This window comes from Mauremys reevesii, linkage group 2 (assembly GCF_016161935.1).
Source record: "Mauremys reevesii isolate NIE-2019 linkage group 2, ASM1616193v1, whole genome shotgun sequence".
Taxonomy (NCBI): domain Eukaryota; kingdom Metazoa; phylum Chordata; order Testudines; family Geoemydidae; genus Mauremys; species Mauremys reevesii.
Genome location: NC_052624.1, coordinates 280,765,867 through 280,791,294, shown reverse-complemented (window position 1 = coordinate 280,791,294; position 25,428 = coordinate 280,765,867). Strand labels below are relative to the sequence as shown.

The following is a 25,428-nucleotide window of genomic DNA, read 5'->3' as shown; positions in this document are numbered from 1 at the left end:
GTCACCAAAATGCCATGCCACTCCCAGCAGATGTTCAAAACAGGTCTCTGAGCTCCTTGAGCTTGGCTTCCCCTTCAGAGAGGTGCCGGTATGGGCATATACCATCTATTTCTGGGCTCTGGCTGCAGAGAGCAAGAGTTAATAGATGCAGCTGGGAAATAGTTGCCACTGGTTACCCCACCTGAAACCTGCTTAAGGAAGCTGGTATGGTATTGGGAGTGAGGCGGTAGTTTGGGAATGTGATGGGAGAGATTTTGTGGTTTGCTTTTTAAAATCTTATTTTATTTTATTTGCAAGAATGCTGTGTTTGTTCCAGCTTGGAAAGTGCTTTCAAGACACCTTTGAAGGGAAAAGTGTGGACCTCTTGTTTTGTTTCTTCTGCCTGCATAAGTATCCCTGCTTTGACTGAGATGGAAGAATCTCAGAAGCTGTGGCTTGACTTCTGTTCCACTTGCCTTAGGCAAGGAATTGGACTTGGGAAGGCAGTAGGGAGTTTTGGAGTCACACCTGGGCTGCTGCCTTTGTTCAGGGCCCAAGACTGGGCCTTGCCATTGCAGGGAGGTTGAGATCTCCCCTTTGGAACTGAGGGACCACCAGTGGCTGTATCTGACATGCATCCGCATTCATGCATGATTCCTACTGACCAAATTGGGAGTAAAATGGGTGTGTCTGATGGCAAAGTTAGGCCAGGGTGTTCCAATTAACACAAGGTTCCACTCACTTCTCCTACATGTTTCTCCTTTTAGTTCTGACCTCACTTTGCATGTAGGGCCATAGATATCACCTATAGTTCTGTTTGTGTGCTGTTTCCTCTCGTAGGTGAACCTTGCCTGACCAGTCTAAGTACTGGAGCCCAAGGGTGATTCTGCACTTCTTGGACAGGGGACACTTCTCCTTCTGGCACAGATTCCTAAGGGCTTGGGTTTGTTATAGCTCCCTGCCTCCTCCCCCAAGAAATGCTGAGAACCCACAACTTCCCTTGAAGTCAATAAGAGTTCCAAGTATTTGAACCGCTCAGGATTAGGCTGTATGTGTTTGGAAAGAGAATTATTATTATTTATTTGTTCTGTAGACCAGGCCCCCATTGTGCCTGGAGCTGTACAACACAGAACAAAAAGGCAGCCCCCATCCCAAAGACCTCACAAACTTGTGTCATTTCCTTTTACAAAGGGCAGCACTCTCCTCTATCACATAACTGTGCAACAGTGGTTCTCGATCTTTTCCATAGTGGGACTCATGTCCTGTCTTCATTTGAGAACAGCAGGGTGAATGTGACCTCTAGACAGAGAATTCATGTTTTACAGCAATAGCCCAACTGTGTAAAACTCACAACAGCAGCTAAAGAAACCAATCCTAGATGTAATTTTCTTGCAGGGCTTTTAAAAATGCTGTAGACAATTTGGCATTAAAATGGTTCCCAAAGTGACACCTTTCTGATCTCTCTTCATAAGGCCACCAACCTTCAGGTAGGGTGAGCTCTTAAAAGCAAGAAAAAAGGCTGTCCCACTAGACCGTATCCAGCATGCTTCTTTGATGCAGATAAGGCATGTGAGAGCAGGGAATAATCTGCCTCATACTAGCTGGAAGGAAGAATAATTTTAAGAAAGGTCTATTTGAGTCTCTGCAGGAGATCTATTTTACATAAATGTTTAATGCCTTTCTGGTAGCTCATCAATAATGGAGGGTGTCCTTTTCCGTGAATTTTTGAATGCAGCTTGGGACAAAACCTCAGGAGCCGAGCTGGGATTACTCAACAAGTCGGGTTTCGCATTGCTGGTTAAAGCCTCTTTGCTGTCATTTGCCCGTTTTCCTGGTTGTTGTGTGCGAGGGAACGCTGGGCAGGCACAGCTGGTAACGGCTTATCTTGGATTGCGATTTACTCTGCTGAAATGGCCACTCGGAGTGGAAGGGTGTAGGAGAAGGGCAGGCTGGCCAAGGGAGTGTGGGAAAGCAGCCTAACGGATGCCCTTTTGTTTTAGCCTGGCTGGCCACAATGCTTAACTGCACCCAACCAACCAAAAAGGCAGGCGACTCACAAAATGGCTGCTGCTTTGCACTTGCATGCCTCTGGCTTGAGCCATCGCAATTATTGCCCAGGAGCAGCACTTGAAAGGGGGTTTGTCTGCACAATAGGATGAGAAGCTGCTTGAGGGTGCAGGGCTGGGCATGGGTATCTGAGCATGGAGAAGGGATGCTCCCTCTTCTGGTTCCATTTCTTTGCAAGAGCCTGATACCCTGTTCTGTTGCTATTATCAGCAGGAGAAAAAAAAACTTTTGTAGTGATAATCGAGATGGCCCCTTTTAGACAGTTGACAAGAAGATGTGAGGATACTTAACATGGGGAAATAGATTCAATATGTGTAATGACCCAGCCACTCCCAGTCTCTATTCAAACCCAAGTTAATGGTATCCTCTAAAGGGGGAATGTTATTTTAAGCACTCTGGGCTATGAATGAATTAATGGGAGAACCAGGAGGCAACTGAGGGCAGGGTGCCTCTACTGTCACACCACGCCATGAGGGGATGTGCTCTGCCACTTTAGAAATGTAAAATTTCTAGAAATTTTGAAGGCATGGAAGAAACCCAGTTTTCTTCTGTTTTTTGGGAAAATATGGAAATTTGGGGAAAACTGAAATATCTACAGAAGTTACTTACTGAAACTAAACTTTATTTACTTCTTTAAGAATGAAAAATGCATTAGGCATATGTATTATGTAGTTAGCAGGTAGAATGTACTCTTCGGTATATTTCTGAAATAAATAAGTATAAATACTTTACTTCTGAATAATGACAAACATACCTAGTAGTAGAGATGGAGCTGCACACTAAGGACTTAATTGTATTTTTTCTTTTTTCTTTTTTGCCTGTTGACATCTTTCTCAAACAGGGGGGAAAATTGAAATGTCGAAAACAGAAATCATCAATATTGTTGACTTGGAAACAAAAAGGAACATTATATCTATCCAGCTCAGAAATAGTATGTAAATAGAGACCCTGTTATAATGCAAATACAGGAGAAACTCATGTTTCTAGAGACAAAAGCTTGGAAAATGAATATTCCTACATATACTTATTATACTATAGTTAATACAGCACCATATTAAGGACCCACTGTAAATTTGGGTATATAGCCAATGTTTATAGTAAACATCAGGCTTTTTAATAGTGCACTAGCATATACAGAGTAAATGTCCTAATTGTAGGCAAAACTAGCCATCTGATAAACAATATAACTTAAATAGTTTAGTTACTAATATAATCTTGGGAACGCTAGCACAACTCAAGTTTTTCCTTGTGACTTCTCTAATCAGAATCTGTGTCTGAAAGACCCACAACTTCTGATTCTGAACTTTCGCTGTGATTTTCACATACTTCATTAAACTGAAGATTTGCATGAATGGAAACGAGCTCCTCAACTCCTCAAGCCTGTTTCTTGATTTTGTGTGTATATTTATTTCCAAACATCAACCAGTTTCTTTCACATGCTGCAGAAGACGGAGGAATCAGAAGCAGAAGAGAAGCAAGAGGAGTCGGAGGTTGTATTGTATAAAGGCCTTGCCACTATCTTGTAGGAGCAATATGCTTGGCAGATTCCCAGATTGCGCACCTGGATCAAATACCTAAAGAGCGTCTCTATTTGGCAACATCTGAAAGTATTTTTCCAACATCTAGTCCTAAGTGTGTTGTTTGATTAGTAATCCAGTCAAATAAACACTGCTATTATCACTAACATTATTCCTTTAGAACCTTGGATCTAAGAGGTTTGCAACATCATGCATTGGTTTGCAGCAAAATTCTTCCTGCCTACCAGTAAAGTACTTCACTTTTACTTTTTCCTGGCTGGTGAGTGGAGATGCACTTAGATTATCAAAAACAGTTGACTTTCTCTTGGCTGTAAGTTGAGGAATGTCTGACGAAAGTGCTTTCTCTGATTCAGATACAGTGATTGCAGAAGCAGTTGGCTGAAGAATCTTCAGCGTTCTGCAGGTGAATCCAAAAGATATCATCAGCAAGTACAGTGAGTCAGACACTTTTAACTCCTTTAAGATCTTCAGTTAGCACTGTTTCTGGAAGATCTTTATTTTTTTAACAAACCTTTAAATGACATCACTACAGTTCCCCATCTTGGTTTGCTGGAAACTTTGTGTTACCATTTTATTCTTAGCACGCGTTTCTTCCTGCTTCTTCTTAAAGACTGCAGCTACAATATGAGTAGTTTTCACACATTTTATAACTTTTCTTTGCTCTTTTATAGATCTCTTCCAGTGTGCCCAACTTCATGAAATCATTAAGAAGCAGGTTTAGGCCATGGGAGGCACATCCTATTGCAGTAATACATGGATATTTGTCCATTATGACATCTCATGCTGCTTTCATTTTATTGGCATTGTCAGTCAGCATAGGAAATATTTTCCCACTTCCAATCTCCTCTAGTACTTCACATATTTCACTACTAATATACTCTGCAGTATGTCAGGTCTCTCCTATTTCCATTGTGACAAAGTTCCTCCTCTACCTTGGTGAGTCCTGCGCTTATTGGCGGATTTGCTCACCTCAGTGATCTTCCCCTCTGGTGGAACCCACAGTCCGGGTCAACTCCTCCTGTGTCTGATCAGGAGTTGGGAGGTTTGGGGGGAACCCGGGCCCGCCCTCTACTCCGGGTTCCAGCGCAGGGCCCTGTGGATTGCAGCTGTCTAGAGTGCCTCCTGTAACAGCTGCATGACAGCTACAACTCCCTGGGCTACTTCCCCATGGCCTCCTCCAAACATCTTCTTTATCCTCACCACAGGACCATCCTCCTGGTGTCTGATAACGCTTGTACTCTTCAGTCCTCCAGCAGCACATCCTCTCACTCTCAGCTCCTTGCACCTCTTGCTCCCAGCTCCTCACATGCACACCACAAACTGAAGTGAGCTCCTTTTTAAACCCAGATGCCCTGATTAGCCTACCTGCCTTAATTGTTTTGAGAAAGCTCCTGATTGTTCTGGAACCTTCCCTGTTACCTTACTCAGGGAAAGGAGACCTACTTAACCTGGGGCTAATACATCTGCCTTCTATCACTCTCCTGTAGCCATCTGGCCTGACTCTGTTACACCATATGCTTGTTAAAAAAATTTGTTGAGATGTTATCACAAAGTTTATAATTCCTGCCCCCTCCCTACATTTGTCCACCCTTCCGTAAGTACTGCCAAAGGGCTTTATTGATTTTTTTTCTTGTACAATTTGCATTATGTAGTTATATTCTGACGGTAAAAGAGGCTTGCTCAGAGAATGTGTGTTGGGTAACTGGTAGGATGATGCAAATTGTTTAAATGCTGCCTGCCAATAACTGTTTTCAGTGACTGATAATGGAATACTAGAGGCCTACATCGCTCTTGCAAGATGAGGTTCAACAAGGACAAGTGCAGAGTCCTGCACTTAGAATGGAAGAATCCCATGCTCTGCTACAGACTAGGGACTGAGTGGCTAGGCAGCAGTTCTGCAGAAAAGGACCTAAGGGTTACAGTGGATGAGAAGCTGGATATGAGTCGACAGTGTGCCCTTGTTGCCAAGAAGGCTAACGACATTTTGGGCTGTATAAGTAGGGGCATTACCAGCAAATCGAGGGATGTGATCATTCCCCTCTATTCGACATTGCTGAGACCTCATCTGGAGTACTGTGTCCAGTTTTGGGCCCCACACTACTAGAAGAATGTGGAAAAAATGGAAAGAGTCCAGCGGAGGGCAACAAAAATGATTAGGGGTCTGGAGCACATGACTTATGAGGAGCGGCTGAGGGAACTGGGATTGTTTAGTCTGCAGAAGAGAAGAATGAGTGGGGATTTGGTAGCTGCTTTCAACTACCTGAAAGGGGGTTCCAAAGAGGATCGATCTAGACTGTTCTTACTGGTACCAGATAACAGAACAAGGAGTAATGGTCTCAAGTTGCAGTGAGGGAGGTTTAGGTTAGATATTAGGAAAAACTTTTTCACTAGGAGGGTGGTGAAGGGTTACCAAGGGAGGTGGTGGAATCTCCTTCCTGAGAGGTTTTTAAGGTCAGCCTTGACAAAGCCCTGGTTGGGATGATTTAGTTGGTGCTGGTCCTGCTTTGATCAGGGGGTTGGACTAGATGACCTCCTGAGGTCCCTTCCAACCCTGATATTCTATGATTCTATGGTGTCATGGGATGGTCCCCTTAGAGTCCTTTCCAACCTCAGTCACTGGCTACAGCCACTCCAGGTCTTTTTAACCCCACCCATGCTTTATTGTCACTGCCCCGCCCACTGGGGAAGAGCGGCCTAACAGGGCTGCTGCAGAATACAGGCTTCTCTCCTCACCCACCATCCTCCAGCTCATCATTCCTGTATCACCTGACCTCTTTGCACCTGCTTTTGCCAGGTGTAAATGACTACACAAGAGTCCAGTTTAAGGTCTAAATTCAGTATTAATTATGATTTTTATCACTTCTATTGTGGGAGCACCTAGAGGCCAACTAGGCCAGGACCCCACTGTTCTAGGCCCACACAAACGTGTAGAAAATTGCAATCCCTGCCCCAAAGATTTTATAATCTAAAAGATAGGACAGACCATGTGGCTGAGACAAAGGGCAGGGCTGGGCGGGGTGAGGGCTGTGGAAGGCAGAGTAACAAAAATAGTAGGATCGGGACAATTCTTAGCCAGTCAATGACAGTAATCAGAGTTCAAAAAACACTAGTAGAATATGGATTTGATCCTGTTCCTATTAAGGTCACGGGGAGCTTTGACTTCAATGGCAGCAGAATTAAACTCTTTATATGTAGATTTAAAAATTACAAATAAATATGCTTTAAAGTGTGCTCTCTGGCTATATTTTTTATCTCCCAGGCATGTCATGAGTTCAGGGTTCTGTGTTTTGCCTCGCAAGGTTGATTGCAGCCCAGGCAGCTAGGGCATCATAAAAAATGAAGGTGCCACTTGTCGTTGAGATGCTAGTGTTGTTGGGAAGAACCCTGACCATAGGTTTAGCAGATAAAATCCCCCTCAGATTACCCTTAGCAGTGCTCTTGTTGCCGATTTGGAAGGGCATCCTTCTTATTGTAGCTTCATTGAAGGGGCCAAATTCTTCTCTTGCTTACACCATGCAATGCCTGCTGCACTGGTGTAGAATTTACCCTTCAATGTTTATACTTGTCTTTGATCTAGGCATCTGTGTGGCCTTTTTCTTTTTCCTTCCCCAAACTGGACCAAATCCTTTTCTCACTGAAGTCAATGGAGAGTGGAATTTGCCCCAGTGTCCGTTATTTACTTCAAAGTCTGCTCCAAAGTTTTCCTCCCCACCACCTTAGTTCAGTTCTGTTCGCTCTCCATTGCGTTATGACGGTTGCGCCCAGCATGCATTCCTTTAGCTCTGTCAACATTAATTTCATTTGCCACTCGTCATCCCTATCCACAGTGGTGAGGAGGTTCAATTTAAATTCTCCAGCTTTCATAAATAAAACCGATCACTAGGATCACTTAGAGCATTGGACATGCTTTATTGATGAGAGGATTGACTTATCACTACCCAGGATGCAAAGTTTATTTTTCTAATTCACCAAGTACAATACTTCTAAAAACGCAGGGTCAGCACTTAGTGACACTGATGGAAATCTGGAGATGACTGTATTGACTTCACTGGAGTTAATTCAGATTTTCCCCAGCGTAACTGAGATCTGAACGTGGCCCACAGCCAGAATACAAACTCTCTATAGCCAGTGAATCTTACCCATGACGTATCATACCTGCCAGTTAATCACTACCATGGGACGTATTGATACCATTGCAGCATTTGATGAAAACATTTATTTTGTGTCAAGATTTGATGGGCCATGGTCCAAACCTCTTTTGGACTTTAAATGGGCTGAAATAAGGTTGTTCGGGGAATGCTCAGTGCTCTCTGGCCTGGCTTTACTGTTGCTGTAATAACGTTTTATTAAACTGCTTGCACATAACAACAAGATACAGATATGCTGCAATGAGCTAACAGAGTTGCACTCTTTGAGGAAATCTCCGGTCATTACCATGTAGCCCTAAAATTCAGAGGTAAAAGCCAAACCTGTGTTTCTTTAGAGTAGCATTCAGACTGGCTTCCTCTGCTGATATTTGCAAAGAAATGGAGAGGTAGTCCGCCAATATTCCTTGCAATTCAGCATTTGGTATGTAAGCAATTTGACTGGAAAACAGCCTTTGTTATCAAAGTAAATGTAGTTTTCTAACTTTGCCACTGGCCAATTAAGTCCAGAATCGAAACGTTAAGTTACAAAATACCTCTGTTTGAGGTAGCATCCTTCGTTCAAACTGTATCCAAAAGTGCATTACAGAACTGCTGTAAATAATACAACTATCATGTTAATAAATACTAGCAGATGGAGGCAGAAATACAGAGGCAGAAGCAAGGAGAACCATTTCTGCTGATATTTGCAAAGAAACTGAGAGTTGGTCAGGCAGACAGATGAGAGGAGCTGCAGTGCAGGATGCTCTGGTGCCAGCAGTGGAGAGATTTGGCCCCGTTGTCTTCCAGTTGACTTCACTGAGAGTAGGATCAGTCCCGTTCATTAGATGAACAGTTGCCAATCTATCTTAAGAGCTGTAGTTACACTCCAGAAACAACCTGTCCTATTACAAAATATTTGATTGGAGGAGGTAGCTTTGACAGCTTTGCTTATGGTTTCTTGTTGCAATTGTATTAGGAGTCTGATGGATTTGGTGCAGAAGATCTGATGTGTCCTCGGTACACCACTCGCCAGAAGCATGTATTTAAGACCCAAAGCTGCTGTCTACTTCAGGTCAATCTATTTACTACATGTTGCTCTTTACCTGCTTCCCCAGCTGCATTTCATGGAATCATTGGACTGCCAGGCTGAAAAGAACCTTGAAAGGTCAAGTCCAGGCCCCTGCACTGAGGCAGGACCAAGTATACCCAGACCCTGTTCTTAAAAACCTCCAATGACAAGGATTCGACAACCTCTCCTGGAAGCCTATTCCAGAGCTTAACTACCCTTCAAGTTAGAAAGCTTCTCCTCGTATCTATCCTAAATCTCCCTTGCTGCAGATTAAGCCCATTACTTCTTGTCCTACCTTCAATGGACATGGAGAACAATTGATCACCGTCCCCTTAACATATTTGAAGACTGTTATCAGGTGCCCCCACAGTCGTCTTTGCTCAAGACTAAATATGCCGTTTTTTAACCTTTCCTCGTAGGTCAGGTTTTCTAAATCTTTCCATTATTTTTGTTGCTCTCCTCTGGATGCTCTCCAGTTTGTCCACATATTTCTTAAAGTGAGACACCCAGAAATGAACACGCTACTCCAGCTGAGACTTCACCAGTGCTGTGTTTCAGCTGGACAATTACACTCTTGTTAATACACCCCAGAATATTAGCCTTTTCATAACTGCATCACACTGTTGACTCATATTCAATTTGTGATCCAGTATAAACCCCAGATTCTTTTTAGCGGCACTACTATCTAGCCAGTTATTCCCCATTTTCAGTTGTGCATTTGATTTCTCCTTCTTAAGTGAAGTATTTTGCCTTTACTGAATTTCACTTTGCTGATTTCAGACCAGTTCTCCAATTTGTCAAGATCATTTTGAATTCGCATCCTGTCCTTCAAAATACTAGGAACCTGTCCCAGCTTGGAGTCATCTGCAAATTTGATAAGCATACTCTCCACTCCATTATTCAAATCATTAGTGAAATTATTGAACAGTACCGGACCCAGGACAGACCATGGGGAGCCCTCACTAGACACCCCTCCCATTTTGACAGCAATCCATCGATAACTACTCTTTGCTTACATAATTTCATTTAGATCACATTTCCCTATGTGATGTGGCGACCGTGTCAAAAGCCTTATACTAAAATCAAGATATATCACATCTACAGATATATCCTCCACACCCCTAGATTTGCCCATAAAATGGAAGCTTTTCTGACATCTCCTCCTCCTTGGCTACAAAAGAATCTTGTTTGCCATGTCTGTTTTGCATAGTTATTGAGAAGGATATGGTAAGTATGCTTTCATATGATGGATACCAGGGTGATATAGTGATTGTGGCCTCTGTTACACTGGAGGTCACTAATGCTTCATTATAATGATTTAGTTAGTTGCTCCTCCTTTCACACATACCACCATCATTTCTAATCAAGCTAAAGCAGAAGATTAATTATTAGTACTTCGTATTTACATTGCAAATTCCATCTTGGGATCACAAAGCAAGATGTAACCTACCAAAGCCGCTCTAAACCCACATACTGTTGAGGCAAGCTGGTTTGCTATGTTCTCAGCCTTTAGGGAAAAGCCCTATAGAGTTAATAGGGATGAAGTCAATTGGGTTCTACAGCAATTACACTAAAAAAAAATCAATAGGATTTAACACTGAATTATCTCCTTTCAATAGTTTTTTTTAAAACCAATGTACAGAATTGTATCGCCGTGATAGAATCTTTATTATTCTATAAGATATTAGCCCATCACAGGGATATCATTTTCTATTAAATACTAAAGACTTTTTTCCCATGAGGGCATGATTTGCTTTAAGATCAGAAACAAACAGAAACACATCCACGGACACAGACAAATTACAAAGGCTCTAGTAAGGCAACAAAGGCTAATTAAGGACTAAGAGGTACCTTGAACTGTGAGGAGTGGCTAGAGGAACAGAATGAACACAGATCAGCTAAAAGAAAACTATGGGAGAATACGAGAACCCCTCCATAAATATTTGGAGAGCATCACCACTAAAGGATTATTATTTAAGGTGGTTCATAAAGTGATTACTAAAAGTAATGGGATGGAACTGAGCCAAGACAAAATCTAGTTTGAACATCAGAAAGAAGCTCCTAAAGATATGGTCAGTTGGAATATAGAACAGCCTCCCAAAGGGACAGGGTGGATGTTCCTTTCCTGGAGTTATTTAAATTTAGGCACTCTGTTGCATGAATTCTCCTCTTCACATAGCATAGAAGAGAGAAGTCAGGATGCAAAGGAACTCTACCTCTCTCCGGTCCTATAAACAGATGTGACAACATTAACTTCAAAAGAATTGCACCTTCTCAGACCAAGACTTAGGGTTTGTATCCATGAAGATTACATTTGTGACAAGCTGGGGTGCAAGGGTACCCCAAGTGTGCCACTGTTTAATTGCCCATGTGGACCCTGCATTAGCAGTTCATTAATACACTCAGATCTAGTCTCATTTCAAACAGGACTAAATCAAAGCACATTAACATTGCTGTATCAGCAGGGTTCACACAGACAGTTAGTCCATGGCAGGCTAGTGCAGGGTAAATTCATAACCCAGCTTGCCATGAACTAAAAGTTCATATAAATAAGCCCTAAGAGGAGTTTAAATCATTCAAAAGTGACTCACGACATAGAAGCATAAGTCTCACTGAAAGTCTCCTATGTGCCTAAGTTACTTTTGAAAATGGGACTTGTGCTCCTAAGACACTTTTGAAAAATATGCCCTATACATACCCCCATCATTGCAATGAGCTGCTGCTGACGCAGAATTAGGGTGACTGAAACTGTCTTAACATCAGCCTTCAGATTCATGCATATTATCAACAACTGAATATTCAGGACATTTGTGGCACCTTTTTTGAGAATGGGATGAATGACTAGTAGTTATTGCAAACACATAATGAGCTGGTTGAATAAGGAAAAAAAGATTTATAATCATAACTGAAAATACACAGGCCAGTTTCATGCCAGTATAACTCTTCTGCCAGGTGAAGTCAACAGCAACCAGGTCCGGGTTCAGTATCTAGTGATTCCTTTTCAACAATACAACACAAAACCGGCTTGAGCTTCCACCCAGTGACCTGGGAAAATTACTCACCCACACAACTCCCTGGGCGCCTCTAAGAGGCAATACTTCCCCCCTCGCAAGCACAGAGTCTGAGTGTAGAAAAGAAACTTTTAATGAAAGGAGGGAAGTCACCTGACATTAATTAGGGAAAATACTGCAAGCAGGATTCATAATTACAAAACTCTGAGCAGGACACCCACCCCAGAGTGCATAGGGAAGTGTATGAGTGCATGAGTTTTCTGACTCATGATCTTAAGTTCTTCCACCAAATGTTCCTTTACTGTGCTCCTCTCTGCTCCCTCACCACACCACACCCCACTCACAGTGATTGTCCTTGGTCAATAAGGAGCCAGGGTTCAGAGGTGCATCTGTGTGAGTTCACCTCCTACCCAGGGTGAGGGGAAAGAAGGCATCTTGCTTGCTCCGCCATCTGAGCACTTGCTCTGGCTGGTTGCCCGCTAGTCACTTGTTGATCACCTTCTGCGGCCATCTGCCTCTCTGCTGTGACCTCTGCAGGTCAGTCTCTTGAGGTCCCACCCAACTCTTAGTGACTGCAAGCTCTTAATGGGGGAACCAGAAGCAGGCTAGACAGAAATGCGGTCCCACCACAAGTGATTTCAGCTCTCCTGAGCACTTAACAAAAGACTTCTAATGGAGCCTATTTAGCTCTATCTTTGAACAGTGGGGAGGGGCAGGTTAAACCAGATTGGGGACCCTTAGGTAGAGTCCATACCTCCTTCAGGGACACCTGTCCCCTTCCCCTCTTACTTTCATAGGGGTCTGGCAGTTGAGCCCCTGGCTTAGCGGGTTTCTTTCAGCTGAGGGTGACCCCCTCAATCAGGACAGGCTAAGCACAGTTCTGCTCCCCTTTACTTGTACAATAAAGACAACAACATTGATAGCAACATTTCACTACCCCTGCATTCAGTATTAAAGTGATTTGTTAACCCAACACCAGCCAAAGTTGATCACTTTGGGCAACACAGTTCTATCTGCTGGATACCTGCACAGAGTAGGTATGTTCATGTAAATACAATTTGCTTCTGAAGTCTTTCCCCCTCCCTTGCTAGCTGTCAGGGGAGAGATCATTCAGCCTCTGCTTACACCAGCATTATTTGTGGGCTCCTATTATAGGTATTCACATGGCTGCCGGCTAGCTGAGAAAATGTTCATGAGTCTCAATAGTTTTAGCAAGATTGATGATTTATGTTAAAATTCACAATGGAAAGTGAACAAAGGATTTGTTATCTCCTATTTTATTTTATTCTCTTTAAAATGTGTCACCTATTCAAGGAACAGAAACAATACTGCGTGGCGTAAAAATAAGAGTGAATTGTTGAAGTGGACACTTTTGCAAATTCATTATTGCTCAAACTATTGAATGAGAACTTATGCATAACTAGTACATTGGCAGAATCCTTCCTTAAGACCTACGTCTAGATGGCTCTTGATCCCTACTGTCAGGCACTGGTTAGGCAAGTGGTGAGCTGAATCTTCTGCTATTCTTAGCCCTTAGCCTTTCCATCTGTGACCTTTGATTTAGATATTCCCATTCATATGATTAGATGCAAAATTTAAAAATAATGTCAGCCCAAGGTTCAGTCCTTGATTCGGCTACAGGTGATTTACTTAATTCGGTTTAAGAACCATGAGTGGTACAATGAGGGATGAAATTCAAAATGTTATTATATGATCAAACTAAAGCAAGCGTGCACAAAACCACTACAGTATAACAACTTAACTCTACATTTACATAACATTACAAAGATGTAATAACGCCAAGGGGCGATCATCCCTGAAGGAACGGGTGTAGGATCCTTCCTTTAAGCCGTGTTTGATGGTGTATGGAGCGCCCCATACATTTAGAGCTACCCCATTTATAGTAAATTATAATAAGCCAATCAATATTAAATCTACCTTTTTACCATAACTATTCTTCTGCTACCATATTTAATCTTCCATACCCCCAAAGCCCAAATATCTTTTTACTATTAATATCCTTCTAATTATCATTTACATCAATGCAAATTCTGCCATTACCAATATTCCAAAACTTCCAAAAATCCCTGTACAACACCTGTTAAACCCAGTTAAAACAAAAATATATTTACTACGAGATCCAAGATTATGCCTTGAGTTACTTCTATTAATACCTCTGTTCACTCATGCTAACAAACCTAACTTTAGCTAATATGAAGCTTAAACTTTAGGCCAAAACGTGTGCTCTCAATTTGCATTTCAACACATTTTAAATAAGCAAACAACTCCCTCACGGTCTACACATCCACTGCCATGGGTGTGTCTGTTTGACCCACCTGTTGCATCATGTCTGCCCGTAAACTGTAAGATCTCTGGAATAGGGTTTATTGTCTTCGTACCTTGATCCATGACTGGAATTCTTAGCTATCACCATAATAGAAATAACAAACAGACATCAAGACTAGTTTGCAAACAACTTGCAAAGAGAAAAACAGCTTCTGGTTTTGAGAGAGCCGGAGACCATCTAAACTCCCATAAACTTGGGGTGTTGTCCTAAATTTCAATTTCTTTTATTTTTTTTATAGTCCAGTTGTTTACCAATGCAGCCTGTATACGAATTCCTTTAACTGCTAGCATGGCTTATCACAAATGATAGCTCCTAATTATCTTTACAAGTGTACGCATACTCCACTGAATGCAAAGTGCCTGATAGAGCTTTCATGGCCTTAACAGACCCTTCTCTTTTGCAGGAGTGCAGATCTCATCTCATGACTTTCTTGCAATTTTAGGACAGGCAGCAACCATTAATGCAAACCTTACAATGTGGGAGAGAATGATTTGTTCAATGAATTTCTTGGCACTTATATTAGCGAAGTATTACTTAATTTGTGTCCAGTTTAGTTTTTCCTCTTATGGTTGCATGTTGATTATTGGGTTGTTTTTGTTGTTGTTGCTGCTGCTGTTATTGCAACACTCAACACAGCTACACGCAGAATGTAGGCAAAGATGTTTAAACCTATTCCCCTCATAGACTTTCGGAATCTGATGCCATTGGCAGGAAGGCTGCCAAGGCCCAGCCTCCAGGTTGTAGCTGCAGCCCACGGAGATCTGGACTGGGGCACATAGCTGCCTTCCTCTTCATAACAGAGGTTTCACCTGCAGAGAGACTCAAACATCAATGCAATACTCAAACTTGAGCCAAGCAGAAGGCCACCTGCAACAAGTTGCAGAATTGTACACTCGGATCTGTAGTCTTTGTAGCCCATGCTTCTGTATTAATGACGACCAAACGGCAAAGGCAAGCTGCTTCCAGTATTTACAAACGGGGCATGGTCTTTGCGGTTCCTGGAACGTTACTAAAACAGCCCTCACCTCAGCAAAATGAGAGCACTCTATTAATAAAAGAACGACACCTGGGAGGACGTCCAGAAATTGTGTGGAAAAAACATGTAGCTTTTCAAAATGTCTGACCCTTAGGCAGGCAATATTTTGATGTGGTGATCACTCATCTTCACAAATTAGCATGTAGTGTTACCCAGGGTTTTCAGAACCCCCAATAGAGGTAACTTAATTATTTCACTTCACATAGTGTCAGGAATAAATCAGTGGAAACACAGCAACTCCATCTGATCAAGGATTAATGCAAGTAAGCATGCTCTTGTGTAACTGCAGTTTATTAGATTTAAGCACACACAGACATAAGCAATGGGTTTAGAACATCCCAGATATTTACCTAAACTCTGGAACAGTATTGAGTAGTTAACAGCAGGTACACAGTGGCCAATTGCTCACCTGCTGGGGAGAAAAGTTGTGAGTAAAAATGTATCTCAAGATGGCTTCAGAGGTCCCTTCCAACCCGGATAGTCTATGATTCTATTCTATGATTCTATGACTGCTTCAAAGTACATTGTATTTTATAACTATCTTCTACAAAACACATAGGTCCACACAGTGATGAGCTGCCAAAATATTAACAACCGGTTCCCTCCTCCTCACCCCACGAGGGGGTCATGCCCCCCCCGGGACTCCTGCCCCATCCAACCCCCCACGTTGCTTGACAGCACACCCCCCCAGGACCCCTGCCCCATCCAGCCACCCCTTCTCTCTGTCCCCTGACTGTCCCTGGAATCCCTACCCCTGACTGCCCCCCACCGCCCCATCCAACCCCTGCTCCTTCCTGACTGCCCCCCAGGACCATTACCCCCATTCAATCCCCCTGTTCCCTGCCCTCTGACCCGAAACTAATCCACCCCCCCAACGCCCCTCCCTACTCCCTGCCCCCCTACCGCGCTGCCTGGAGGTGGGGGCCGGGCTGGGACCGGAGCTGCTTGGCCGGAGCCAGGGCGCTCGGCCGGGGCCGGGACCGGGCCCAGGAGCCGGGCCGGAGCCGCGCCACCCGGCCGAGGTCAGGGCTGGACCCCAGGAGCCGGGCAGGAGCCGCGCCACCCGGCCGAGGTCAGGGCTGGACCCCGGGAGCTGGGCAGGAGCCATGCCGCCTGGCCGAGGTTGGGGCCAGACCCCAGAAGCCGGGCAGGAGCTGCACCGCCCGGCCAAGGTCGGGGCCGGACCCCGGGAGCCAGGCAGGAGCCACGCCTTTAGGGGCCAGGCCGGAGCCCTGCGGAGCCTGGAGCCCTCCTCCCGCTTGCGCCCCCGCCCCAGCTCACCTGGGGGAAGCCGCTGCTTCCTTCTCACCCTCCCAGGCTTCCCGCACGAACAGCTGATTCGCGGGAAGGTGGGGAGGGGGAGGAGAAGCTGGAGGAGCATTCAGAAGAGGAGGCAGAGGTGGAGTGAGGTGAGCTGGGGCTGGGGGAAGGGCAGGGGGCTGCTAGAGCTTTTGTTAAATTTAAAAGCTCTTTTCAAACCGGTTGTCCCTGGCGGGACAACCGGTTCTAAACGGACTTCTAAATTTAACTGGTTCCCGCGAACCAGTGGGAACTGGCTCCAGCTCACCAGTAGGTCCACATGGAGGGAGGGATAGCTCAGTGGTTTGAGCATTGGCCTACTAAACCCAGGGTTGTGAGTTCAATCCTTGAGGGGGACACTTAGGGATCTGGGGCAAAAATCAGTACTTAGTCCTGCTAGTAAAGGCAGGGGGCTGGACTCAATGACCTTTCAAGGTCCCTTCCAGTTCTTGGAGATTGGTATATTTCCATTAAATTAAAAAAAAAAAATAGGTCATAATGACCCCTACTGGATCCTAACTTTCAATAAACTTCTAATATCAGAGGCACTTGGACTCAGTCTTTCATCCATTTATCTTCTTCAATCTCATTTATTTACTTTCCTTCCCCTCCTCCATTCAGATTAGCAGAAACTGCCTGCTAGATTTTGACCTTGTCTCTAAGAGCCTGCTTCTTATTTAACCCTTAACTATGTGGTGTTCTAGTTTATTAATTGATGGTGGCTGAATGCACATATGGTTGCAATTGGCTTAATCAGATTCTGGGGTACACACACCCTTCAAATCCAGGGTAACACCAGAGTCCCCAACCAAGACTGAGGTTCCACTGTGCTAGGAGCTGGAGGAACGCATAAGTCTCTGCCCCAAAGGGCATGCAGCCTCAATGGACAAAATAGACTAAGGAAGTAGTATTGCCGCCATATTGCAGGTGAGGAAATGAGACACAGAGATTTCAGCAACCTGCCCAAACTCTCACCAAAGTCTGTGGCAGAGCTAGGATTGGACTTGAATGGGTAAGGGGGTGTCAATATCAGGAGAAAGGGGTAAGGGCTGAAGAGAAATCATGATCCTGAGACTGACAGTTCAGAAATGCTCCAAGTCAGCTGGATTGACAAGGCAGGCAGGCCAATGCGGGAATCAAGAGCCTGCAACCCATCCTGAGTGTGAAGTGGAGCTGCCTGAGCCAGAGTAGAGCAGAGCTAAGGGGAGAGCAGCAGGCTGAGTGTACAGGGAGAATTTGGCAAACCAGTAAAGTGCCTGAAAGCATTATTGCTTATTGCTAAAAGTGTTACCCGGGGTTCTTCGGGTAACAAAAGCAGCCAGGTCAGCAGGCCGTAAAGTGGCCATGCAGCAGCCTTAGGTTAACCAAGGCAGGAGGGGAGGGGCTTTTGGATGCCACAGAAAGGGCAGCTTGACCCTGCGTCCTTCCTGATAAGAATTGTGTTGAAGCTGCTGATGCACACATTTTAGAGGAACAGGAAGCTTGTCTATGTGCCCTCAGGAATGTGTCTGATGGCCGCGTCTCCCCTGATTTATTTCCTGACACCACCTCGCACAGAGTAAAAGTTACCAAGAGCTTTGGGTTGAAGGAACCCCGGGTAACATGAGCTGGCTGGGGAGAGAGCCGTGGGCCAGAAAGAGGGGCCAGAGAAGCAGCCCAGAAGGCAGAGCTGAGCGGGCAGCAGAGCAGCAGAACTGAGCCATAGGGAGCAGAGCTGGGGAGCTGGAGTAGCCAGGAGCTGGAGCAGCACAGACCAGCTGTGCTGATGATGAGCCAAGGCTGAGCTGCAGAGGGGAGCAGTGGGGCCAGAGCTGGGATAGTGGATGCCCGCTAACACTACAGCTGAGCATGGTGAACGGCTGGGGAGAGTGAGATGAGACCCTGAGCAGAGGGCTCAGTGTAGGGAGATGTTGCCAGACAAGATGCCTTGAAGTCTGGACTTGGAGGTGGGGACGCAAACCCAATGGGAAGGTCAGTGCTGGGGAGAAGGGTCCTCCCACCAGAGCAGGTATCACTGCAGCACAGCCAGGGCCTCGGAGGGAGGCCTCGGACATGTGAGGAATAGGCTGGGAACTTTTCTGAAGTTGCAAAGACTGCTGCCAAGACTGCAGGCCCACGGAAGGCCCTCATTCCTTTAATCTTTTCCATTCCCCCCCCATATTCTTCTTACAGTTGCTGTTTAATCAATTGTATTTGGTTTAAACTTAATGTAGTGATCGATGGGGTCAGGAAAATGGCTGGTGAGCGGACAATATCCTGGAGTGGGGACACCCTAGCCCCTGCACTAAGTGACCATGACAAGACGGGGGTTAAGCCTCCCAGGAATCCTGGGCCCGGCTTTATCAGGGTTACAAGGATTGCAGCATGGTAGAGTGGAAGAGGAGTTCTCAAGGTCAGGCAGGTATCCAGGTAAAAGGAGTTGGAGCGAGGACTCAGATCCTTTTGATATCTGATTCCACCGGGGTAGTACAGAAGCCAGGAAAGTTCCCCAAAACAGCGGTACCATTCCGCTGCTTACAAATGTCCTGAGTCCCAGCCTAATGCCTTAACCACAGGAGCATCCTTCCTGTACAGCTATGATATGCAAACTCTAAACAGGGTCACACAACTGGCCAACACAACTTCTGAGGCAGTTCACTTGTTGGGAAGAAAGTTGATGCAATCAAAGTCTGAAGAAGCTCTTTGTAAATCAGAAACAGAACAACCATCCCCAAGCTGTGGTATTTTGCTGTATATTTCAAGACCCTGTACGGCTTGCTTGTGGTACCATATAGGACTACATACACTGGGAATACGGTTTGTGTGTATTCCATGCTGGAAATAAATCTGAATTTCTAACTCTGCTTTCTCTTCTGATATTTAAACCCTTGGGTTTGGCAGATTTGTCTTTTGCTGACTGCAGAGACATCCATCAGGATTGCTGTGTCACCACTCTGAATCCATCCTCTGCCTGCTTTTCGGAGAGTTGATGCAGTTGTGCAATGCTCTCCGGTTGGCAAACACAGACTATTTTATCTTAGTATCCACCGTCTTGTCACTGCTACTTAATCTAGCATTAAAGAAATGCAGTTCTCTGCCTCCTCAAATAAGCAATCACATCACGGGTCTCAGTCTCTGTAGTCCAGACAGGATGATTCTCAAACAAGTGAATGAAACTAATCAGCTGTTCATTCTGTTTTTTATCCCCCTTCAATAAATGTACCGGTTTCGACACTTTGTGGTCTCTTGTTGCTCCCCATAAAGGGCCTTCACCTACAATATGCCAAAGGCCCTTGACTCCTCTTGGAAAACAATAATAGATAAGTAAGTATTGGTAATACCAAGGACCAGGCATAATGCATCCAAAGCACTTTTAGATCCCTGGAAAAGTGCTGTAGAAATATACAGAGTATTAGTACTGTATTATTAATTAACCCAAGTACTGATATACTAGCATTATTTCACACTCAGACCCAGCAAGATGCACACACTGCAATCCAAAGCAAATCACGTTATTATCATCCTCCTCTAACCCTCCTACTTCCTCTCCTCTAGAACCCACTGTCTGTTGTATCTTATGTAGGGACTGTGTCACTTACTGGTACGCGCACACTTACACTAGCACTTTTTTATTTATTTATTCTCACAGGGCTCAACTGGAAGTAAACACTATCCATTTTGAAAATCACTAGACAGTCTTGAATTTTGCACATTCCTTTTTTGATCTTAGACCAGGTCTATGTTACAGACCTATAGCAGTATAACTACGTTGCTCAGGGGTATGAAAAATCCCCCGCCCCAGAGTGATGTAGTTATACTGACCTAACTCCCTGTGTAGACAGCGCTATGTGGATGGGAGAGCATTTCCTGTCGCCACAGCTCCGGCCTCTCAGGGAGGTGGATTGACTATGCTGACAAGAGAAGCTCTCCCGTTGACGTGGTAGCAGCGTCTTCATTAAAGTGCTACAGTGGCGCAGCTGCACCTGTATGTGAAGACAAGCCCTTAATCTGTACTTTCCGTGGGACAAAAAAAGAACAGCAAAAAATAGAATGTGCCACCAGATCAGAGGCATTTGCACACGGCAAGCAGGACAGCAGCATTTTGTTATCAGTGCATTTTTATGGCCTTTTCCCTCAGGGATTTTCTGCAAAGGCCGCACCAATAAATGATTTATCAGTGCAGCAAAAGATCAAGGCAACAGCTCTGATTGTGGTTTGGCGCTGTAATATCTTGAAGTTTATGGAGGCTTAGGTGGCCCCTCAGCCCTTTTAAAACTTTTCTGGCAGGGCTATCGGGGCAGCATTACATTGCTGAAAAAGCAGCAGGCTTGACAACTCCTTGTTAAAATGAAATGTCGTTTAAAGGCCCTATCAAGAAAATCCCACCTTATAACTCACTTCTTCCGTGAAGCCATCCAGTGCTAGCCCACTTCAGTAAAACTGCTGTCACATACCTAATAAAAAACAAACAAACAAAAAATCCAGTTATAAGCAAAGACAAAGCTATTCCGTGGGTCACCAAGTGCATCGTGTGCCTGAATTGGATTGGCAAGCCATTTAGATTTTAAACGCCCTTGGAGTTGGGGCTGTGTTTTACTGTGCTTTGTACAGAACTGAGCACACCATCAGCACTTTAATAATAATGTAGTTAATTTTATTTTTATTATGTTTCTGGTGGCATCCATGTGCTAAGCACAGGCAAACACAAAAGAAGGCACATTCCCTTCCCCAAAGAATTATGAGTAACTCATAACACCTGCAATGATCAAAACAGAACTGACGCTTCTTCTTTAATGCAAACTGTTTGCTTTATGCACCTCTATGAGCCTAGAATGGTTGGTTTTGATTTAGGGCCATCATATATGTTCAGTGGTTTCATAGGCCAGTAAAATCACTTTTCAAGGGAGGAAATTAACCCTCCACCTAGGGTGACCAGGTGTCTGGTTGGCGGCGCTGCTCCCAGCTAGCCTCTGTGACGTGTGGCTCCTGGGCAGCAGCCGGTATTTCCCCCTTTCTGGCTCTACATGGAAGCTGTGGGGGTGGGGCCTGTGGACAGAGCAGAGCGCAGAGTTGCCTGGCCGCGCCTCCGTGTAGGAGCCGGAGGGAGGACATGTCACTGTTTCCGGGAGCTGCTTGAGATAAGCGCTGCCCAGAGCCTGCACCTCTGATCCCCAACCCTCTTTCCGCCCTCCAAAGCCCTGGGGGTGGAGCCTGACAGCTCATGACCCCACCCCCCATGTAATAACCTCCTGACCCCATGAGAGGTCCCAACCCCCAGTTTGAGAACCCCTGCTCTAGAGGATGTCCTAGCCATGACCTGGGAGGGCTGTGGGGCACCAGCAGCACACGGACCGGTTGGGAGAAGACTGGGGCCAGGGGAGGAGCTAGCAGGTAGGGCATTACATGGGTGTGTGTTTGGTGAGTGGGTAACTGGAGCCCTAGGCTTAGGGAAAAGGGCCCAGGAGGGGACTAGGGGATTGCCAGGGCCCAGGGATGAAGGGGGCAGGATCGGGACTAGGCCCAAGTATGGGAGGTGCAGAGAGGATGAGAACTCAGGATTGGGACTGGGACCGGGGCCAAGGTTGAGGGGAGGGGCAAGCAGCCAGGATGGGAATGAGGTGAGGAACTGAACCAGGATCGGGGCCAGGAGAGGAGGGGCAGGGCAGACAGCCAGGATGGGAATGAGGTGAGGAACTGAACCAGGATCGGGGCCAGGAGAGGAAGGGAGGGGCGGAGAGCCAGGATCGGGGCAGGCAGCCAGGATGGGAGAGGAGGGGCCGGCAGCCAGGATCCGGGCCAGGAGGGGAGAGACAGGCAGCCAGGATCGGGGGAGGGGAGGGGCAGGGAGCCAGGATCGGGGCCAGGCCAAGAGGGGAGGGGAGGGGCAGGGAGCCAGGATCAGGGCAGGGAGGGGCAGGCAGCCAGGTTGGAGGGGCAGGATCTGAACCAGGATCAGGGCGGGGAGGGGCAGGCAGCTAGGTTGGGAATGAGAGGAGGATCTGAGCCAGGATCGGGGCCGGGAGGGCAGGGGCAGGCAGCCAGGATCGGGGAGGGGCGGGGCAGGCAGCCAGGATCGGGGCCAGGGAATGAAGAGCCAGGCAGGGGGCCGGGACTCGAGGGAGGTGGGGGCTGAGGGGAGCGCCAGGCCAGGGCTGGGCATTACCCAGGGATGGCGCAGGGGGGCAGGGCTCACTCAAGCCCCGCCCGGCGCGCTGCTCGCTGGGAGTTGTAGTTGGCGCGGCGGCCTCCGCTGGGCGGGGCGGTCGCGCGGTCACGTGATGTTTGGGTTTTCCCCGGCGCTGCCCGCACAATTGCAGGTGAGCTGCGTGCGGCGGGGGGCGCCCGGCCTCGAGGCCCCGCGGAGAGCGGGGGGCGGGTGCGTGGGTCGGGGCCTGCGCGGTCCCGCCTGCAGACGGACGGCGGGGGAACTGCGGGGTCCCCCCCCAGAGAGAGGAGAATGGGGGGGTCGGGATCTGGGGGTCCCCCCGCGGAGAGAAGGGGTGGATGGGTCAGGGCCTGCGGGGTCCCCCCGCGGAGAGAAGGGGTGCGTAGGTGGAGGACCGGGGGGGGGCCCATGCAAAGAGGAGGAGGGTGCATGGATCAGAGGCCTGGATTGTCATTCTCTCCCTTGGCAGCAGAACTCCTCGCTTTTAAGGGTCTCTCTATTTCTGCAGTACCTGAGCCTGGCCTCCCTCTAGGGAACCTTCTGCAAACAAGGAGGGTGACTGTATCAGAGACCTGAGCTCCCTCTGGAGCATCTGTCCAGTAGGAGAGTCTGGGATCTAGTGGCTTCCCTTCATCTCCACCTGTTGGTCCCCCTATAATGAGGGGGAAGAGACATGCAGAGGGGAGCTGGCCCACCAGCCTGACCTTTGCAGACCCATTCATGTGACTCCTCATGAGGCATTTCACTGAGGGTGTGTGAATGAATACCAGCTGTTTGAGCTCTCCCATCTCACCAGGGAGTGGGAGGTGCATAGGTGTCAATTTTACCCCATCTCCTCTTGGAGTGCTCCCTCCAGAGAACTGCCTGCAGGTGTCACAGTGGAGCTCTCCTCTGAACTTCTCCTAGGGTGTGTCTGCAGAGAACGTATATCTTCAACAGTGGCAGTTACCTGAACTCCCCTTCCCCTATGTAATTCCATATCAGAGCGTTTCATGCATAGCAACCACAGGATTTGGTTTTCAAATGGCTTGGGGAAAACATTTCACGGTACACCTAAGTAGATGGATACATTTTCCCCCTCTAGCTGGAAATGTCACTGTGAAGCTAAGGCTTTTTTGAATGCAGTGAAACTTGGATAGTGCATAACCTCTCTCTGAAATAGAAACTTTGGATGATAGTCGGTTCTGACCATTGTTAAATAAAAGGTTTTGCTCACTTACGTCACTCATGGATATGATAAGTTGATTGTATTCCTGGTGACTACTCCGTGGTATTACATAGCATGTTTTTAAAATGGTATTTATCACCTCTAGGAAGGTGTTACTAGCAACACCTCTATCAAAATCCTATAAAGCAAGCAAAACTTCTTACAACTTTTTTCAGATTTAGAAAGCATCACTTTCTACACTGCCCTTGAGTGATCATAGAGCAGGATTTTTCTGTATCTATATTTTTTAATTTCTAAATGTCTAAATGCACATAAAACTAGATTCATAGTATAAATATCAACCAGAATCAAACATTTAAAGGGACACTGTCAGGAAATATAGGTCCGACCTGTGTCTTGGTTTATGAAATATATAAAAAATATTTTCTAAAACAATAAAAATGTTTTTGCAGTTAAGAAAAAGAACATCACCTGGCATTTCAAATAGTCTCCTACAGTGTTTGCAACCCAATATTTGCATGTGCTTAACTTAAGTATGTGACTGTGTCACTAGTTGCATGTGTAATGTTCAGTAGGGATGGATATGTTTGTGTGGTCAAGACAAAATGTTGAAAAGCAACCTAGATTTTAAATGTCGTCCCCCCCCCCATTTCAGCTAGTGGTGACAAGGGTAAGACTCATCCTTTAAAAATATATTTACCCTGGTAGTGACCCTTTTAATTAAGCTGGTATTTTTCTTAGTCATGAGGGCAGTCATTGAGTGGCATATTATACCTCTTGAGCTTTTTATTGGGTTGATTAATGATGACTCAGCCCCAACCTACATCTCTGACTTTTCATCTTGTAGCATTTCTCCTCTGCTCAGTCACTGACTCCAGCCTTGATGTCCTCTTTGTTTTCATCTCCCACTCTTGGCTCTGACTTCTTCAGCGATGACACCTACATGCAGAACGCCTTCCCGGTGCCTGCTAACCAAACAATAAATGTCTCTCATCATTCCCTCCCCAAAACTCAGTTCTTCCACGCCACCTACAAGCAATGAGTTAATGTAAATAAAACCAAAATGTGGCTTTAATGGAAGCAGGGAGACTTGTGCTCCGCGTAACTGCAGCCAGGTGATCTTAGCACTGCTGAAACCCTGCAACCCTTGATGTTACACTCTTCACTCCGTCATGTGTGAAATGAGATTGTAGGACATATGTCTTCTTATTGGCTCTGCAAAGTGTGTAGCAAATTTTTGGGTGCTATATAAATATTATGTACAATCTTGAGCTCTGGGTCTGCAAGCTACTCTGCCTGGGCAGACTCTGTGTTTAGGCATACCGTACTGACTTAAGTGAAGCTATGTGGGCAACAAAAAGGATTACATGACTTATGAGGAGAGGCTGAGGGAACTGGGATTGTTTAGTCTGTAGAAGAGAAGAATGAGGGGGGATTTGATCGCTGCTTTCAACTACCTGAAAGGGGGTTCCAAAGAGGATCGATCTAGACTGTTCTTGGTGGTAGTAGATGACAGAACAAGGAGTAATGGTCTCAAGTTGCAGTGGGGGAAGTTTAGGTTGGATATTAGGAAAAACTTTTTCACTAGGAGGGTGGTGAAGAACTGGAATGGGTTACCTAGGGAGGTGGTGGAATCACCTTC

The 25,428-nt window shown here is 45.8% G+C and overlaps 1 protein-coding gene and 1 long non-coding RNA gene across 6 annotated transcripts in view; one reads left to right on the top strand and one right to left on the bottom strand.

Moving 5' to 3' along the window:
- Positions 1 to 7,492: 7,492 nt before the first annotated feature.
- LOC120398213 lies at positions 7,493 to 22,099 on the bottom strand. 3 transcript variants are annotated; one of them, XR_005594252.1, is made up of 5 exons: positions 21,770 to 22,099; positions 20,839 to 20,906; positions 15,525 to 15,586; positions 14,128 to 14,215; positions 7,493 to 8,613 (listed from the first exon to the last, which is right to left on the bottom strand). It is a non-coding gene; the product is annotated as an uncharacterized LOC120398213 (long non-coding RNA). The 3 variants fall into 3 exon arrangements; XR_005594250.1 differs by having other exon boundaries at positions 15,525 to 15,583; XR_005594249.1 differs by lacking the exon at positions 15,525 to 15,586.
- Positions 22,100 to 22,679: 580 nt separating this feature from the next.
- TSNARE1 (t-SNARE domain containing 1) overlaps positions 22,680 to 25,428 on the top strand; it is a 667,577-nt gene continuing 664,828 nt past the window's right edge. Inside the window, exon 1 of one of the 3 annotated variants that reach the window (XM_039525387.1) lies at positions 22,680 to 22,769. The gene's annotated coding sequence lies outside the window, so the exon portion shown is untranslated. The remainder of the gene's footprint in view (positions 22,770 to 25,428) is intronic. The other 2 variants (XM_039525391.1, XM_039525390.1) reach the window with 2 other exon arrangements.